Raw genomic sequence first — 18860 nt, forward strand, 5'->3', positions numbered from 1 at the left:
ATTAAAGCATGTGGCAATATAAATTGAATGAAAAAAGCACTTGTGACATCATTAGACTGGTATACTTTGTCTGTATCCCAATTTACACAATATTCCCTTAAGGGCCCTGGTCAAAAGTAGTGCGCTACATAGGTAAAAGGGGACATTTGGGACACAGCCTATGTGTAGTGCTAAGGTAGCAGTGTTCCCCTTCTTCCGAAGGCTGTACCAGCTGTCCAAGGCAGGGAGACTGTGTATCCCTGCTATAAACGTCAATGACTCCATTACTAAACAGAAGTTTGACAACCTCTACTGCTGCAGGGAGTCCATACTGGATGGGTACGATATGAAAACACACAGGCACAGAATCAACATGCGTGTTTGTGTGTGTGACCTTGAACTTTTGAGTGTGTAACCTTTGGCCTCCCATCCCTCCCGCAGGTTGAAACGCTCTACAGATGTGATGTTCGGGGGAAAGCAGGTGGTGGTGTGTGGCTATGGAGAGGTCGGTATTTTATTAGCACCTATTAAACACCAAGGTGTAAGGTGTTCTCTCTATGTATTTATTCCATCTGTGTGTACGTATGTTTTCCCTACCCTCTCTCCCTCTGGCCAGGTTGGTAAAGGTTGCTCTGCCGCTCTGAAGGCCATGGGCTCAGTAGTGTACGTCACAGAGGTGGACCCCATATGTGCCCTGCAGGCCTGGTATGACGTGTGTGTGTGTGTGTGTGTGTGTGTGTGTGTGGAAATTGGAGTAAGACATGTAGGTGGCAGAAGCAGGTCTTGAACTATTTGTGTATATGTCTCCTCTCCCTGCCCCAGCATGGATGGCTTCAGACTGGTCAAGCTCAATGAGGTCATCAGACAGGTGGACCTGGTCATTACCTGCACAGGTAAGACATGATGTCATCACCCACAGAGGTCATGTGAATGGTCCAGTAAAGAGACCGTAGGCTGGGAAAGCCTTTACTCTCACACACACTACAGCTCTGAAGAGTTAGCTATAGAATTACGTTACAGTCCTTTTAATGCCAAAAAAATACCTATAAGTGTATACCTCCAGTAGGAGTGGTTAAATTGAGCCGGAGCTTCCCGAACGGGTCAAAGGGAGAGCCAGAACTTTACTGGTTCAAAGAGGAAAGTGAAAAATAAAAGAAGAACTTAAAATGTGATAAAAGGTTTAGTTCAGGGGTTTAGCCTATACCTTATGTACGCAATGCAACAATGCTAAGCAAAATGGTGATTCTGCGAGTTATGAATTGACTGCATTGCAATGCGGTTTTGCATAGCTACTTGTAGTTCTTCCATGCCTACGTAGGGTATAAATCAGGCTGTAGGGGTTAGGATTAGGGTTGAGGCTCCGGTTAGGGTAGAACTGAATGTGGACATGAAGCTATGGTTAGGGTTAGGGTTAGGGTTGGGGTTGGGGTTGGGGTTAGGGTTGGGGTTAGGGTTGGGGTTGGGGTTGGGGTTGGTGTTAGGGTAGAACTGAATGTGCACATGAAGCTATGGTTAGGGTTAGGGTTATGGTTAGGGTTAGGGTTATGGTTAGGGTTAGGGGTTGGGGTTAGGGTTAGGGTTCAGAAACTAGCCCTAACGCCATCTCCAACCCTAATCCTAACCCCTATATAATAACTTAGAATAAACCAGCTATGATAGTTTTTTTTCTTACCTTTATTTTACCAGGCATGTCAATAAGAACTAATTCTTATTTACAATGAAGGCTAGCTACATTATGATAGGCTATGTTAGGTTATAACAGGCTATGACAGTTTATGACAGACTATGAAAGCCTCAGTGTTTGTCTTCAGGCAACAAGAATGTGGTAGCAAGAGAGTACCTGGACAGGATGAAGAACGGCTGCATCGTCTGTAACATGGGACACTCCAACACTGAGATAGACGTGGTGAGGTGTGTGTGTGTGTGTGTGTGTGTGTGTGTAGATGTAGGATCTTAATTTGATCACTCTTGTTGCTGAGGATTTTCCTGCACAGCATTATTCAAGGAAAAAAAGGCTTCTAAACTTTGTAAATATCAGACTTCATTTGCCCCTAAGGAAAATGTATCAACCCCTACAAAAATGTAAATGAATTATAATCCATCTAATAATTCACATTTCCTGTTGCTGCAGGATACTTTTCCTTCTGTAGAAAACTGGCTCAAATTAACATCCTACATATGTATGTGTCTGCATTTATGTCTGTGTGTGTTTGAGGTTGATAGACTGTGTTTTTCCTCTGTAAGGTGAGTCTGCGGACCCCAGAGTTGACCTGGGAGAAAGTGAGATCACAGGTGGACCATGTCATCTGGCCCGATGACAAGAGAATAATCTTACTGGCTGAAGTGAGTGTCTGTGTGTGTGTATGCTTGTTGCCTGAGTGTGTGTCAGGTGTGTGATCACTGGTATGTGTGTGTTTTCTCAGGGTCGTCTGTTGAATCTGAGCTGCTCCACGGTGCCCACCTTCGTCTCCTCTCCATCACCGCCACCACACAGGTCTGTCTGTCTCACACAGCAGGGGGAACTCATGGTCGCAGCAAACACACAAGCTGTACTGCTGTTTTGTGGAGTGCTACATGTATGCGTTATGAAAAGGGACAGGCCTTTGTATCCACAGTCTCTTTTGTAATTTAAATTGTTTCTATGTATACTATTTGTATAACGTAATGTAACGCACTCAGGCGCTGGCTCTGATAGAGCTTTACAATGCCCCAGAGGGACGATACAAACCAGACGTCTACCTTCTGCCCAAAAGATGGGTAAGACACAGCACCTCACCTGCCTACTGCTTTGTTACATGGGTTTTGACAGGGTGTACTGTGACTGTGTGGGTGTGTGTGTGTGTGTGTGTGTGTGTGTTTTCAGATGAGTTTGTGGCCAGTCTCCACCTGCCAACGTTTGATGCCCACCTCACAGAGCTGACTGATGAGCAGGGAAAATACCTGGGCCTCAGCAAGACCGGACCCTTTAAACCTAACTACTACAGGTGGGGGAAACTCTCACACACATACACTCACATCTGCATTTGCATACTCTCACGCATATAATACACATATACACACTAAAATCAACAATGAACATAAACAGTAAAGTAATTTGGTGTTACAGTATGTTCCTGTAAGTGACAGTGAGTGTGTTCATTGCAGATACTAATCTATGGTAGTGAAGACCAAAGATGTACAATACCATCCCAAAGACATATGTGGCTCAAGGAGGGAGGACCAGGAGACCTGGCTCAGATTTGTGTTTGTGGGGGAACTATAGCCTAGCAGTGACGGGTAACACCACAACCATGATGTCTGAGTGACCTTTAACCCCTGTCCTCTGACCTCTGCTGAGCCATCTGACCTCACCGTCGTTGGTCTGAGAGAATTGATATGCTGAGAAGCTCTTTTTTATGTACATACTGTATTATTGTGAACAGAAGCAGAAATGATCATTTCCCACCAGATTCATATCCCAAGGCCAGACTCAGTTTCCGGGTTTGAGTTTTCTATTTTCCATGATTTTTATCTGTTGTCTGAAGTGGTGGGGTTTGGAGGAGGTGTATGTTATTTAGCAGAATCGTACATATAATATCAAGTTGTAATAGAGGAGCACAGATTATCAAATAAAAATAAATCTTACTTTCAATCTTCCAAAAGATATCTAAATAATGTTTAAACTTTCTGAATGTAAACAAAGCAGATAAGTAATAACAAATAGGTTAAAGATTAATAAAATGTTACATTTTACCATATTTTTTCTCGCGTCTTTTCCAAAGATAAAGTTGTGACCCACCTGCTAGTCAGTCTCATTAACTCTGCTCTCCTCATACAGCGTGTCTGTCTCTGTAGTTCTAACTGTAGTTCTAACTATGCCCACTAGGTGGTGCAATGAAGCTAGTCAAAGAAGTGACTCGGCTGTTCTGTGGATGTTTCTGGAGTTTAGTGACTCACACATACACACACACGCACGCACACACACACACAGGATACAGAGGTAGATGGACCTGTGTGTTTCTCCTGACCTGTAGATAATATGTGGGGTGAGGAGGTAGACTGATCCAGTCATGACTTTACTGTAAGTGCCCTTCTGGATGGGAGAGGTGATAACAGGGCCGATGTTATGGGCGGGCCTTAGAGGGCCTGTCCTGCCTTACCATACCTCCTGGCCCGTCCTAATAAAATACATAGTTTTTTTAAACTTTTTGTTTGCTATAACACTGATTTATGTATGACATTAAGGCCATTTAAAGTTTTAAATTACCTAAAAAAAAAATAGTCTTAAATATGGCTCAAGTAATTATGACTGACAGGGTTGTACACCTATCATGTGTATCATGAAGTCATGTCTCTTTTTTACCGCCCTTTCGAATTAGTAGTGGGTGGAGCGTTAGTTAAACACAACAGTGTGCCTCAGTGATCGGTAGGCCTGGTTACCTTCAAAATAGATTTAAAAATAATGCATCATCTGCTGCAGCAAGTGCCGCTGAAATTCCACTCGTCGAAACCACAGCTACGGTTGCTGGCGATCACGGCAATGTGGCTAGCCCATAGAGTTCATTTTATAAGTATTATAATGTTTCTTAGGACGAATTAATAATGGGTTTCTTTGTGATGGTGTATATTAAATGGATTTATTAAAAAAAGAGGCCCACCCACGTCCCACACTCCCACTCGTCAATTGTGGTGCCGGCATTAGCGCATGGGAGGTATAAAATACTTATGCCGGCAAGATGTGGTAAAAATGTGGCTGTTTTTACATGCAGCATACGGAAATTCCTCTGTGAACTAGGTAGTTATATAGAGGCAAATCTTTTGTGATGCTTCCCAATCTACTAAATTACTGTTGGAATTATTCTTGCCTTGGTTTGCACATGCAGTCAAATATTTGCATTAGCCTATTATAAAGGATATGTCGACATGAACAGCTAAGAGGAGTGTTGTTAGTAAAATAATTTACATTTCATTGAAATCTTACTGTATTTCGCCATTTTATTTAGTTAAACCATGCATAATACACATATACGGAGCTGTCCATAGTGCTTAAGTTAGAGATCAATGTACCATTAATGACGAAGTTAATGAGGAAACCTACAGATCACCAACAGGCCAAATCAGCACGTGAAACATGGCCAGGAGTATGTAGGCCTATGTTGTGCCTTTTATTATGTTTTTGGAATGCTCTATAACAATGGGAATTACAATTCCAACCCCACCCGTTGTATAAATTGTATTTTTACATCTTAATAAAGAAGACTGTTGGCACCTCCTGAAAAATCAAAAACAGGCCCGGCATGGAAATCAAATGCCCTTCCAACTGATTCGTTCTGGTGCGGGGCCTTCCCAGGAGATGCTGCAACAATTACTGTTACCATGGCACTCAACAAGTTGGTGTGTGTGCGTGCGTGTGGTGGGGGGGGCTTTTTGAAGAGCAGTCGGCACATCCACACTCAGTACCCCCCCCCCCCACTCTTCCCCCTTCCTTCAGATCTGAGAGTTTGTCTGCTCACTAATCAGGTTCTGCCCCTCCCTCTGTCTCTCCTCCCTCCACTCTCTCCTCTCCATCATATAATGTTCCTTTAGAACAGGTTAAAGTGTGTATGGGCTAATGTTGAAAGTAGAGGCAGTGAGTAAGCTGTGTGACTTCCATTTGAGAGCAGTGCTTTAGAAGCTTCAGAGTGTTACACAGTGTTACCTGGACACTGTATTCTGTATGAAAAGCAACAGTGCACACACGTTTATTCAGTTCAACCACAAAAGCAATCCAAGGCCCAACTAACTGACTTTTACAACATTGGTGCATGTTTTCCTAGATCGGTGTTCCATGCCTATCATGAGTGTAGATCTCTGGCCGCACAGACCTAAAAATACCCTATGTCCCTGGATTACAGTAATCCTGCGTGTGTGTGTGTGTGCGCGCGCACTCACTGAGACAGGTCTAGGATAAAGACCTCTGGGTGGAACCCTTCCTCCGAAACCCCAGTGCATTGTGGTTATTTAAATCAGGCTAAATTGATAGCATCCAGGATGAAGAGGTGGTGATTGTGCAGGTGGTGGTGTGTGTGTGTGTGTGTGTGTTACAATGTGTAACCTGTTATTTTTATCTGTCACCCCCCACACTTCATCTTTCAGACCCCACCTTACCTTCTTTCTCACCTGCCAACCACCTGTCACTCTGTAGGCTCTATGTTCAGTTGTTACTATACAGTATATTGTAATATACAACAATACAATTTAATTGAATACATCTTTATTAATCCACTTTGAGACAATTTAGAAGGCATCACTAGAGCACCTAAAACCTCCACTTACCATAGGCCTACATGCAGCATAGAACTACATTCATTCAGCATTAAGACATGAATACAGTGTGATCAGCTGTACAGTCATTTCCCCTGCACTTCTATGTACTACCATCACTGAGTGGCTGATAATGGGATCCATTTACACTCCAACCCATAATCCACCCTCTTTCTCCCCCCTTTCACCCTCTCCCACTCCCAAGCCCATTTATCCTCCTCTTGCCCTGCTTCCATATAACCCATGAGTGGCGGGCAGGGCGGGTTTTAGCACAACACACATGCACACTTCCTACCTCCCTATAAACCTCCTCTGGTCTCCCTCCAGGGGTCTGCTTTGGGACACCATATAGGCAGAGTGTGTGTGTCTCCCCCCTCTCTCTAAACAGCTTTGATCCCCTCCATCATGACTACATGGTCTAATCACCACCACCAGCTGTCAGCAGCACACTGCCCACTGTCCATAGACATCAGTTTAACCCTGTGCTAAATTGGACCTACAGTAGTCTTCTCTGTTTAGACTATTTCTATAACAACGTAATGCCCTCAGGTGCTGGCTCTGAGCTGTGCAACACCCTAGAGGAACTGTGCATGTGTGTGAACGAAAAACCTCCCAATTCCATGTTGAACCCGATGAACTGCAATGTTTTAAAGCTGATTAATGTGCACAATACTTAAAAAATGGACATAATCAAGACCTACTTCCCTCCTCTCACCCCCCACCGATGGTGCCAGAGAGAGGGAGCTGGTTTTATCATACACTGCGGTGGCTGTGGCTAACTCTAAAGCCCAGGATTTACAGCAGGCCCTTCTGCTGTTGCAGGGACAACATAGGCTACAGTGCTAAATCCACTCACGCACTGCCCAACCCAGCCCCATACCCATATATATTTTTTAATTTAACCTTTATTTAACCTTTATTTAACTAGGCAAGTCAGTTAAAGAACAAATTCTTATATACAATGACAGCTAGTGGTTAGGAACAGTGGGTTCACTGTCTTGTTCAGGAGCAGAACAACAGATTTTTACCTTGTCAGCACGGGGATTCGAGCTAGCAACCTTTCAGTTACTGGCCCAACGCTTTAACCACTAGGCTACCTGCCTTCCCCAGCCCCATATTCCAGCCCCAGCCCTATATTCCAATCCCAGCTCTATACTCCAATCCCAGCCCCATATTCTATTCCCAGCCCTATATTCCCATCCCAGTCCCATATTCCAGCCCCAGCCCTATTTTCCAATCCCAGCCCTATACTCCAATTCCAGCCCCATATAACATCCCCAGCCCTATACTCCAATCCCATCCCCAGCCTTATACTCCAATCCCAACCCTATATTCCATCCCCAGACCTATATTCCAATCCCAGTCCCATATTCCAGCCCCAGCCCTATACTCCAATCCCAGCCCCAGCCCTATACTCCAATCCCATTCCCAGCCCTATACTCCAATACCCAGCCCTATACTCCAATCCCAGCCCCATATTCTAGCCCCAGCCCCATAATCTATCCCCAGCCCCATATTCTAGCCCCAGCCCTATACTCCAATCCCAGCCCCATATTCCAGCCCTATATTCCAATCCCAGTCCCATATTCCAGCCCCAGTCCTATACTCCAATCCCATCCCCAGGCTTATACTCCAATCCCATCCCCAGCCCTATATTACAATCCCAGCCCTATACTCCAATCCCAGCCCTATATTCCATCCCCAGACCTATATTCCAATCCCAGCCCCATATTCCAGCCCCAGCCCTATACTACAATCCCAGCCCCATATTCCAGCCCCAGCCCTATAGTCCAATCCCAGCCCCAGCCCTATACTCCAATCCCATTCCCAGCCCTATACTCCAATCCCCAGGCCTATATTCCATCCCCAGCCCTATATTCCATCCCCAGCCCTATACTCCAATCCCCAGCCCTATATTCCATCCCCAGCCCTATATTCCAATCCCAGCCCAATATTCCAATCCCAGACCTATATTCCAATCCCAGACCTATATTCCAGCCCCAGCCCTATATTCCATCCCCAGCCCAATATTCCAATCCCAGACCTATATTCCAGCCCCATACCTATATTCCAGCCCCAGCCCTATACTCCAATCCCAGTCCCATATTCCAGCCCCATATTCTAGTCCCAGCCCCATATTCTAGCCCCAGCCCCATATTCCAATCCCAGCCCTATACTCCAATCCCAGACCCATATTCCAGCCCAAACCCTATATTCCAATCCCAGCCCCTATACTCCAATCCCAGACCCATATTCCAATCCCAGCCCTATACTCCAATCCCAGACCTATATTCCAGCCCAAGCCCTATATTCCAATCCCAGCCCTATACTCCAATCCCAGAGCCATATTCCAATCCCAGCCCTATACTCCAATCCCAGACCAAACCCTATATTCCAATCCCATCCCTATACTCCAATCCCAGACCCATATTCCAGCCCAAGCCCTATATTCCAATCCCAGCCCTATACAAAAGGCTTCAACAGTTTTTACCCCAAAGCCATAAGACTCCTGAACAGGTAATCAAATGGCTAACCGGGCTATCTGCATTGTGTCCCACTACCCACTACCCACCACCCGCCAACCCCTCTTTTACGCTACTGCTACTCTCTGTTCATCATATATGCATAGTCACTTTAACCATATCTACATGTACATACTACCTCAATCAGCCTGACTAACCGGTGTCTGTATATAGCCTCGCTACTGTTATTTTCAGCTATCTTTTACTGTATTTTTATTTCTTTACCTACTTATTGTTCACCTAATACCTTTTTGCACTATTGGTTAGAGCCTGTAAGTAAGCATTTCACTGTAAGGTCTACACCTGTTGTATTCAGCGCACGTGACAAATAAACTTTGATTTGGTTTGACTCCAATCCCAGCCCCATATTCCAGCCCCAGCCCCAACCCAGCACTATACTCCAGCCCCAGCCAAACCCGTCCCTACGACAGGGAAAGCATATAAATCAATCAAATTGATTTATTGATTAGCTGATTGGGGCAAATCTTTATAGGATGCACTTCTCTTTCCAGTGAGGATAATGGTTAACGGGGGATGAGTATGGAATGGATCTCTGTTACAACCCCTGAGGCTGAGTGTGTTACACACTCCTCTCTGAAGTGTAAGGTTACTCTGGGAGTGTATGTCATAATCAGCTAACTGTAGCACAGACACCCCCAGGGGGATACAACACAGCTACTGAGAGCCTTAGCCCTGGGACCTGGGGGGAAAGAGGAAGAGAGAGAGATGGAGGGAGTGGGGGATTGAAGAGAGGAGTCAGAGCAAGTGGAAGAGGGATGCTTGTTCTTCTGCCCATCATTTGGTCACCAAGTGATAGGCAGAAACAAATAAAGGCTGTATTGCCTGCTGGTTTTCATTAGTGCCTTTTAATTCCATCAACATGTGGTCTGAAGGGGTGTTTACCATGTGGATCTGGTTGGCTGGGAAGCTCTCAGTCAGTTGTTGGCAAGTCTAGAACCACCGGATCCAACTAGCCCACCAGTGTGAGTTCTACCATTGCCAAACACCGAGGGAGAACAGGGGAATCAGAAACACATCGGTGGAGCACCTCAATTGGTCAGTTTGGTTTCAACTCCTGAACATTCTCTGGATTGTTATGGTGAGAACTTGGGACTATAAGGTTCAACCTAATTTTTGTCAAAAAGTAGTTATTGACATAGCCTTGTTCTGTTAAATTCTATCTACCTATATAGTACTCTTAATACACCAATTAATGTCAAGTTCAAAAGAATACAAGATAAAATTGCTGACAACATTCAAACCAATGAGGGTTCGAAACTTTAAAGCCATTTATCTCAGACTCATCTTTTTACAGATAGAACCTTATAGCCCCAAGCTCTCGATTGGTCAGTAGTATTGCCCAGGAGTCACCAATGAGAATAATGATCATCCTAGGGAGGCACTAGAACTTGGCTGCTGTGGAATGGTTTGAATACATTTAGTCTGAGAGCATCATCAGGCTCTATGTGAGTCATGAGGCCTGGGGCTACAGCTCAGGTTCCAGGATTCAGGGCATCTGGAACAGAGTATAGACCTCCATAGCAAGCAAGATATTGGAGAGGACCCAGACCATTGATCAGATCTATAGATCATCCTCTGCGGTCTCTCTTTCTCTCTAGAGCTCACCTCTTTATGTCTGTCTCTTTGTCCGTAGGAAAGAGAAAGAAATGGGATCATTAAGTATTTATGAATCTAAAAGAGACAAAGTCATTGGTCCCACCCTCAGGTTTTCCTTCAAGTCAGTGACAATGCACATCTGTGACAGGATCTATCACCTACGTATCACTACTCCACGTTCTACACAACCTCCGTCCACTCAGAAAACAAACCAACAAGACAAGAGTTGAGTGTCTGTCTCCTCCTATATTGGCACTACACATGATTGCTCAAACAGATATATACAGAAGCAAAAATGTGCTAGTGCCAAAATGGGCAAAGAAGACGAGTGGAGGCCATGTCTTAACTGACAGCACCAGCCTGAGGAAGACTACATGTAATAGTTGGATAAATAGCAAGTTGTTTGTCTATCCACGGACATTGAAACCCAAGCATGGTCATAAACCTTTATCAACACTGAATTCTATGCAGTTGGTGTATAGAATGTAAAAAGGGTAGGACACAGTGTCAGCAATGCATGTTGGGTAATGTGGTTCTTTCTCTACTCTGTTTATGGCCCTATGGTAATTCACTGATAGTGTGCCGTCACAGTGAATTCTACCAGTGCCATACACAGAACAGGAGGAGTCATCAGCCCAGCACCAGGGCGTGCTGCATGGGTAGCCTACTACATCCATGCAGGGCAGGACAGGACAGGACAGAACACATGGAAGGCTGTGTTTCAATCCAGGAACTTGTTCCCCACCTTCTGTCCTTGTTTATTCCCCTTCACAGATCTGATTGGATGGTTGAGTAAATTTTCTCAGCTCTGTGAAGGGGACTGAACAAGGGAGAGCGGAAAGGCAGAACTTGAAATGCATGACTAGAGAACTCTCTCCAACACCAGAACGTATCCCCCACCACACAGAAAACAATTATGCTCTATCTATGTGTTCCAACATAGACCTAAAACATATCATCCAACACAGTGTAAACCATGCATTCAATACACTGGGCTACTACTTAAAATCAGCCCACAATATGCCACAGTATGAATGCGTTAAGTAATGAGACACTATGGAGCAAAATGTTGGTCTATCTAAGGCGCTGCCCCATGTTTGAGTTTCTTATATCCATGTCCTCTTGCAACCATTTTCTCTCTCCCTCCTCATGCACTGCACCGCTCACCGGCCGGGTTTTAATCCGCTTGGACCATCTGCTATCCTCTTGTGTCCCTTCTGCCGGGTTAGAACAAACATCCATCCCTGGGACACCTAGAGAGACGCAGGCAATCAGCCCCGTGCGGTGCCGAACCACTGCCCAGCTCCAGGATTGATCCCGACTGTGTGGAATGATGTGCTAAGTGATTTTTGAGACGCTCCAAATGGGTCCCAGAGCAGAGCTCGTCTTCCAGCTTCCGGGAAAAATCAATAGTGCTAAAGAGCAAAGTTTTTGAGTGAGAGATAGAGAGAAGAGACAGAGCGAGAAAGAGACTGACATTATGCGAGTTGAGTGAGCTATTTGCAATGGTTAGAAGAATGCCCCTGAAATTGGTTAGCAATTTTTATTAGGCGAGTACAGACGTTTCACTCGTATTATAGGCATATTTCGATTAGAAAAATAACATGTTAATTTATAACATTGTAGGCCTAACAGTTAACTCGAGCCGTTTCACATCGGGTATAGGCTAATCAAATGCCTACATTTAACGAATAAATATAAATAAATATTATTTCTACATTAAACAGTCAGATACATTTAGTTATTATTCAGTAGGCTTTAGGCCCAATTCCCCCCCAAAATCCAGGTATAGGCTATGAAGAGTATCCGCAAGCCTAGCTGCGTGTCTAGGGGAGCGGCTGAGTTCACCTTTCTTTAGAATGCACTCGATGCTGGAGGTAATCGCATTTGTCTGATGATGACGCAGTCTACTCTCCTCCACCTCCTGTTATTTTAAGAACGATTTGGAAATACTAACCCTGGAAGGAGGGCACGAGAGGGTTCACCAAGAGGGTAGTTTACTGTAGGCCTATAGTCGTCCACGAACGACCTTGATCATTTTTACAAATATAGTTTAATCAGTCAGTCGCCGCTTTATAGCCTAAATATGGACTAAAAAGTGATGATATGGTTTTTGTAGGCCTACAAATAATTGATCTGTAAAGCACGAGAAGCCAACTTAAAATAATTAACTATAGCCTAGGCTACTTAGAATGCTGTGTGATTTTATTTGATCAAACTGAATTGTAGGCCTCACTCATATTTTTCGAGAAGTGATCTAGCTTTTCTGATATAGATTGCATAGCCTACAATTAGATTAAAATACAATTTTCAAAAGACTAGGCGACCACTTTTAATTCAATTTGTATTACGCATCAAATGTTTCAAGTATCACAGCATACAACACGTAAATTGTAAAAGGTTTATTCTATGTGTAATGAAAAAATATAGTTTTCTCTTTTAAGATGCGGGGACTTCTGTTAACAAAATGACATGCCCTAATGCGAATGCAAACTGCGAAATGAAATAAAATTATCCAAGCGTACTTTACGCACGCAAAAATAATACACTGTAGAAGGGTCATACATCTTTATACTCAAGGACTGTTTTCTCCCCTCTACTCCTTCCCTCCTTCGCTCTTCGAGGAATAGCTACATACCTGAACGAAGGCCACATCACCTAAATGACAGCATCCTCATCCTGACCTGAAAAACAGACAAACACCCCATGCTCTCTTCTCTCCACCGCCGGCGTCCCGGTCCCTCTATCTCTCCATCTCTCCCGGTGCTCCGTCTGTTTGGGCTGCCTAGCCGGAGATTTTCAGGTGGAAAGGTAACTCGTTGGTAAGCATCTTAACCCAGTGGAGAGGGATTACTCCATGCTGCCATCCTCCCTCTCCTCCTGCTGCTAATCAACGTCTTGCGCAGTTCGTCAGTGTCAACAGACCTCTTTAGTGCGTGGAGATGCACAGCAGTCCCGTGCTGTGTGCCACTTGAAGGATTTGGCGAACATATTAAGATTGCTGATGGTGACAACACTAATCATTTTAGATTCTATTACGTTTTTTTAAGCCTATTGGCTATACTGATACGAGCATTAAAGTTATTTCTAGCCTACTACATAAACAATCGCATTAGGCTTTAAAGCTTTCGCATATATTTCTAAAGTTTTTGATGGCTTGACATATTGCATATTGTTGAGTGCGCGTGCAGTTCGTGCGCTAACACACTGCCCCAGGATGGAAGGACGTTCCCCGGATGGCGTGAGCTCCAGGATGAGGAGATCTCTCTAGCGTAACCCGTGCCATGAAGCACGCGTTTGCCTTTTCCAGTTTTAAAATAGGCCTAGCCTAGTTAGTCTAAAAGGTTATGTCTAATAATCAACAAGTCAAATCAACACAAAACCTTTCATTAAGCCAAGCAAAAGCTTAATGCTTTCCTTTTTAACCAAGCCATTTCAGCTCAGAGACATTTTATTTTATACAACCTGTGCCGTCCATCGAGTGTGGCTGTCTCCCTGCATAACCATATTCCCTGAAATGGCGCTCTGTCCCTGAAAAGTCCCGCTTGAACTGTACATTGCGGCTCACATCTCAATATATAGGCCAACAGGTGAGCACCTCCTATACTCCCCTCTTCTCCCACTGACCTGCTGTTGATAATTAGATAGACATACAGAGAGACCTGGGTGGAAAAAGAGACCTCATCCTTTCATCTGATCTTCGGTTTGGATTTCAGACTCTAAAGTCGCGCTGAAATCCATCCACGCAAACCCATTGTCCAAACCATACATTATATAATGGAAACAGCCTGTCCTGTCCTGCCTAACCTAACTCAGCTCAATCCCCCAAACCAGGAAGCCGTAGCCAGGGGCGGAAATCCCGGGGGGACGGGGGGACACGACCCCCCATCCTGGGAAAAAATATGATTTGTCCCCCCAATATATCACTGAAACATAACTATGTAATTTAAATAATATTAATAATACGCAATGAAAGCAATTGTGCTGATTATAGACACTTAATAGCGCGTTTTTAAGTTTCAAAAGATTGCGACCCCCCACCCTTTTCCTCACAATGGTTTGATCCACTGGCAAGGTAACAGAGGGGTCGTGTCTACTGTCTGAAAGGCACTCAATGAACATAACTGACATAAAGTTAATCCAGTCAATCGTTGCACACACACTAGCTGAATATGCAGAGCTAGCGTGCAAATATTAACTATTAAGCTAGCTAGTACCTATTCCATTTATGTGGCCTCGTCAAAGATGGAATCTTTGCTATCGTCAATTTATTCCGAGATCAGCATGCAGATGATGTAAGTTAGTGCTTCAAAGTCCCTGTGATAAGGTTAGCGATAAACTGAAGTCCAAACTGAACAGAACTACACTCTTCTTCTACCATTGTCTTAAATATATTTAATGGTCTCGTTGCAAAAGCTAAATTGTCGCAAGGGAACTTTTATTTATTTATTTTATTTAACCCGGGTAGCAAAGATTATAGCAAACACCACTGAAACGGAATTGGTGCTCGCTTGCTTTGCAAATTCAGCTATTGTTGTAAGCCAGCCAATATGAAACAAACTATTAAAATTACAAAAGGTTGCAGCATATGTTGTGTAAATGGTGAACTCATACAGCTGTCAACTCTTGTCATTTTAATCCGTTTCACATTTGCTAGCTACCTTTTAGATCGAAGCCCAAATATAATGATAAAAGATAAGATGATAGAAGCCCATCTCCTACTGTAAATAACCTACACACTGTGTGTGTGTGTGTAGCCAGCCAGCCAGGTAGAAAATTGGCAGAAAAATAAAAGACGGACATCAGAGTATTTTTCAATACACCAAAACGCAAAGTAAGAACCCTAGTAGCCTAATATCTCAAAGACTAGTTGATAAAATGTTCATAAGAAAGAAATGAAATTCTAATGGAAATGTTTCACAATGATGTCATTAGGCAGAGCAGGCAACAGATGGCACACAGACAGCAGAGTTGGGGACAGATATGCAGGGACAGACTGGCAGAGACGGAGTCTCAGGTAAGTTTGTTGAGTCTTTGTTTGGCAACATTATGAAAGGTTCTCCATTTTTTTGACTTGTAAAATAGGAACATAATTGGAAAATGCCATGGATACCCCCACTCTCAACTTAAACTGGTGACTGAACTAAGATTTGTTAAAGGCAATGGTATTGCTGTTGTGAGTAGTTGTGTAGTTTTGGGTACCGGTAGTTAGGAGTACGGCAAACACCTTATTTCTTTGGTTCCTCAATATACATTTACCATATTACAATGTAGGCTATGTGTTACAGCACTACTTTTGGTGTCCCCCTCAGGAATTGCTCTTGAGAAAATTTCATGTAATTGTCCCCCCCAAAGTTGATATCAGATTTTCGCCCCTGGCCGTAGCTATAGGACAGCCAAATTAAACTCCACAAAAGTTGAAATTAGAGACCACAAAGACTAAATATTTCACGTCTTCATTATGAGTCTGTCCCATCGCGAATGATTCGTGTGGCGCGGTGGATTTGGCGACTGGTGGAGGGATGCTGAGCAGAGCGCACCCGACATTAGGGCGTCGCGCTACAGGGTCGGGCTGCGCACAGAACATTGCGGGGAGATGTGCAAGCGGGCCATATGCATTAATAATAATGTGGACGTGGAGTATTGTCCTCTGAATACAGCATCCCCGAGTTTACCAATAGGCCAAAAAGCAGCGTATTTTATAATTAAAAAATACGACTATTTAATTATATACCTGCCTCAGGCCTGCGGGTTCAAATACGTGTGTATTTGAGTATTTGTTATTTAAATACTTTTTTTCTGTGTATTTGAGTATTTTCAAATAAACAGCCCCAAACAAGTAGGCCTACTTTTATTTGATTATTTGAATAGTTACTTGTAAATACTTATTTCAAATACTATTTCCAAATGGCAGGGTTAAATGCATGGGAGTGTATTTGAATCAATGTTTTTGATTATTTTCAAATACTTTCCAAGTGTATTCCCAAATACATTCCAATATTCAACTACTTGTTTTTTTCTTCATATAAAGGCAATCTGAATACTTGTTTTGAAATGTATTGAAAAGTAATTTAAATACCTGAAATAGTATTTGAACCCAGGTCTGATCTGCCTAGGCTACCCCATTACATGTTGTGCAATCACTCTGTCAATATGATTCATTATTGGCTTGGACCTAAACAACAGACAGGCCTACATGTGATATAGACACATTGACCTATAAAGACTATTTTCCTACTGTACTTATGATACAATTATTTCTCTGCCAATAACACTTAGCCACAGACACGTATCCAGTTTGGAACACCTGCTCTTTAACCATTCAAGTTACACTAAACTGTGTTTAATGGTCATATAAGCATATAGGCTAGTAGACTAGCTTTTATGAACGAATGTGTTCAATCAAAATGTATACTAAGGAAAATGTTTCTGTAAAAAGCTGAGGGATGGGGCTGGAGAAATGTAAGCACTCTCAAATGCATAGACAGTGCTATGAATGTGCGACCGTTTATCAGATTTATCCACATCCTTTATTTATCAGCTCTTAACCAACCATGTTATTTTGTTAGTTTTTTTCGCGTTGTTCATAACCTGTTTTGTACATAATGTTGTGGCTACCGTCTCTTATGACCAAAAATTGTTTTTGGACATCAGAACTGCAATTACTCACCTCAGATTAGACAAAGAGTTTTTCTTCAATGAGTTGGATGGGAGGGATATACTACAGACACCCGACCAGGCCCAGATCCCCGTGATTCGCTGGAAAAGGAAACTGAGATTTCGCAGAAAAAGATCAGGGTGCCTTGTGAGGATCAGGCGACGAGTAGCTAATATGCCTATGCATATATATATATATATATAAACAACAGCTGGTCCACGATATCTAAGGAAGTCTCAAGGTTTCAAGGTCTTGCTCACCTGAGGTAGAGTATCTCATGATAAGCTGTAGACCACAGTATCTTACTAGAGTGTTTTCATCTGTATTTTTTGTAGCTGTCTACATACCACCACAGAACGATGCTGGCACCAAAACTGCACTCAATGAGCTGTATTCCGCCATGAGCAAACAGGAAAACGTTCATCCAGAGGCGGAACTCCTAGTGGCCGGGGACTTTAACGCAGGGAAACTTAAATCAGTTTTACCTCATTTCTATCAGCATGTTAAATGTGCAATCAGAGGGAAAAAAATTATAGGTCACCTTTATCCACACACAGAGATGCGTACAAAGCTCTTCCTCGCCCTCCATTTGGCAAATCTGACCATAATTCTATCCTCCTTTTATAGACCGAGTCACTGGTGCGACTCGGTCTATAAAAAAGTGGTCAGATGAAGCAGATGCTAAACTACAGGACTGTTTTGCTAGAACAGACTGGAATATGTTCCAGGATTCTTCCGATGGCATTAGGAGTACACCACATCAGTCACTGGCATTATCAATAAGTGCATCGAGGACGTCGTCCCCACAGTGACTGTATGTACATACCCCAACCAGAAGCCATGGATTACAGGCAACAAGAAATTCCGCTATGCCCTCCGACAAACCATCAAACAGTCAAAGCTTCAATACAGGACTAAGATCGAATCGTACTACACCGGCTCCGACGCTCGTCGGATGTGGCAGAGCTTGCAAACCATTACAGACTACAAAGGGAAGCACAGCCGAGAGCTGCCCAGTGACACAAGCCTACCAGACAAGCTAAATAACTTCTATGTTCGCTTTGAGGCAAGTAACACTGAAACATGCATTAGAGCATCAGCTGTTCTGGACGACTTTGTGATCACGCTCTCCTCAGCCGATGTGAGTAAGACCTTTAAACAGGTCAACATTCACAAGGCCGCAGGGCCAGACGGATTACCAGGACGTGTACTCCGAGCATGTGCTGACCAACTGGCAAGTGTCTTCAATTACATTTTCAACCTCTCCCTGTCTAAGTCTGTAATACCAACATGTTTCAAGCAGACCACCATAGTCCCTGTGCCCAAGACCACTAAAGTAACCTGCCTAAATGACTACCAACCCGTAGCACTCACGTCTGTAGCCATGAAATGCTTTGAAAGGCTGGTCATGGTTCACATCAACACCATTATCCCAGAAACCCTAGACCCCTTCCAATTTGCATACTGCACCAACAGATCCACAGATGATGCAATCTGTATTGCACTCCACACTGCCCTTTCACACCTAGACGAAAGGAACACCTATGTGAGAATGCTATTCATTGACTACAGCTCAGTGTTCAACACCATAGTGCCCTCAAAGCTCACCACTAAGCTAAGGACCCTGGGACTAAACACCTACCTCCGCAACTGGATGCTGGACTTCCTGACGGACCGCCCCCAGGTGGGTAGGATAGGTAACAACACATCTGCCATGCTGATACTCAAAACAGGGGTGTGTGGAGGTGCGTGCTCAGTACCCTCCTGTACTCCCTGTTCACTCATGACTGCACGGCCAGGCA

The 18860-nt window shown here is 43.7% G+C and overlaps 1 pseudogene; it reads left to right on the plus strand.

Moving 5' to 3' along the window:
* LOC123728310 (putative adenosylhomocysteinase 3) overlaps positions 1–6613 on the plus strand; it is a 10466-nt pseudogene extending 3853 nt beyond the window's left edge.
* Positions 6614–18860: the final 12247 nt, after the last annotated feature.

This window comes from Salmo salar, chromosome ssa17 (genome assembly GCF_905237065.1).
Source record: "Salmo salar chromosome ssa17, Ssal_v3.1, whole genome shotgun sequence".
NCBI classification, from domain to species: domain Eukaryota; kingdom Metazoa; phylum Chordata; class Actinopteri; order Salmoniformes; family Salmonidae; genus Salmo; species Salmo salar.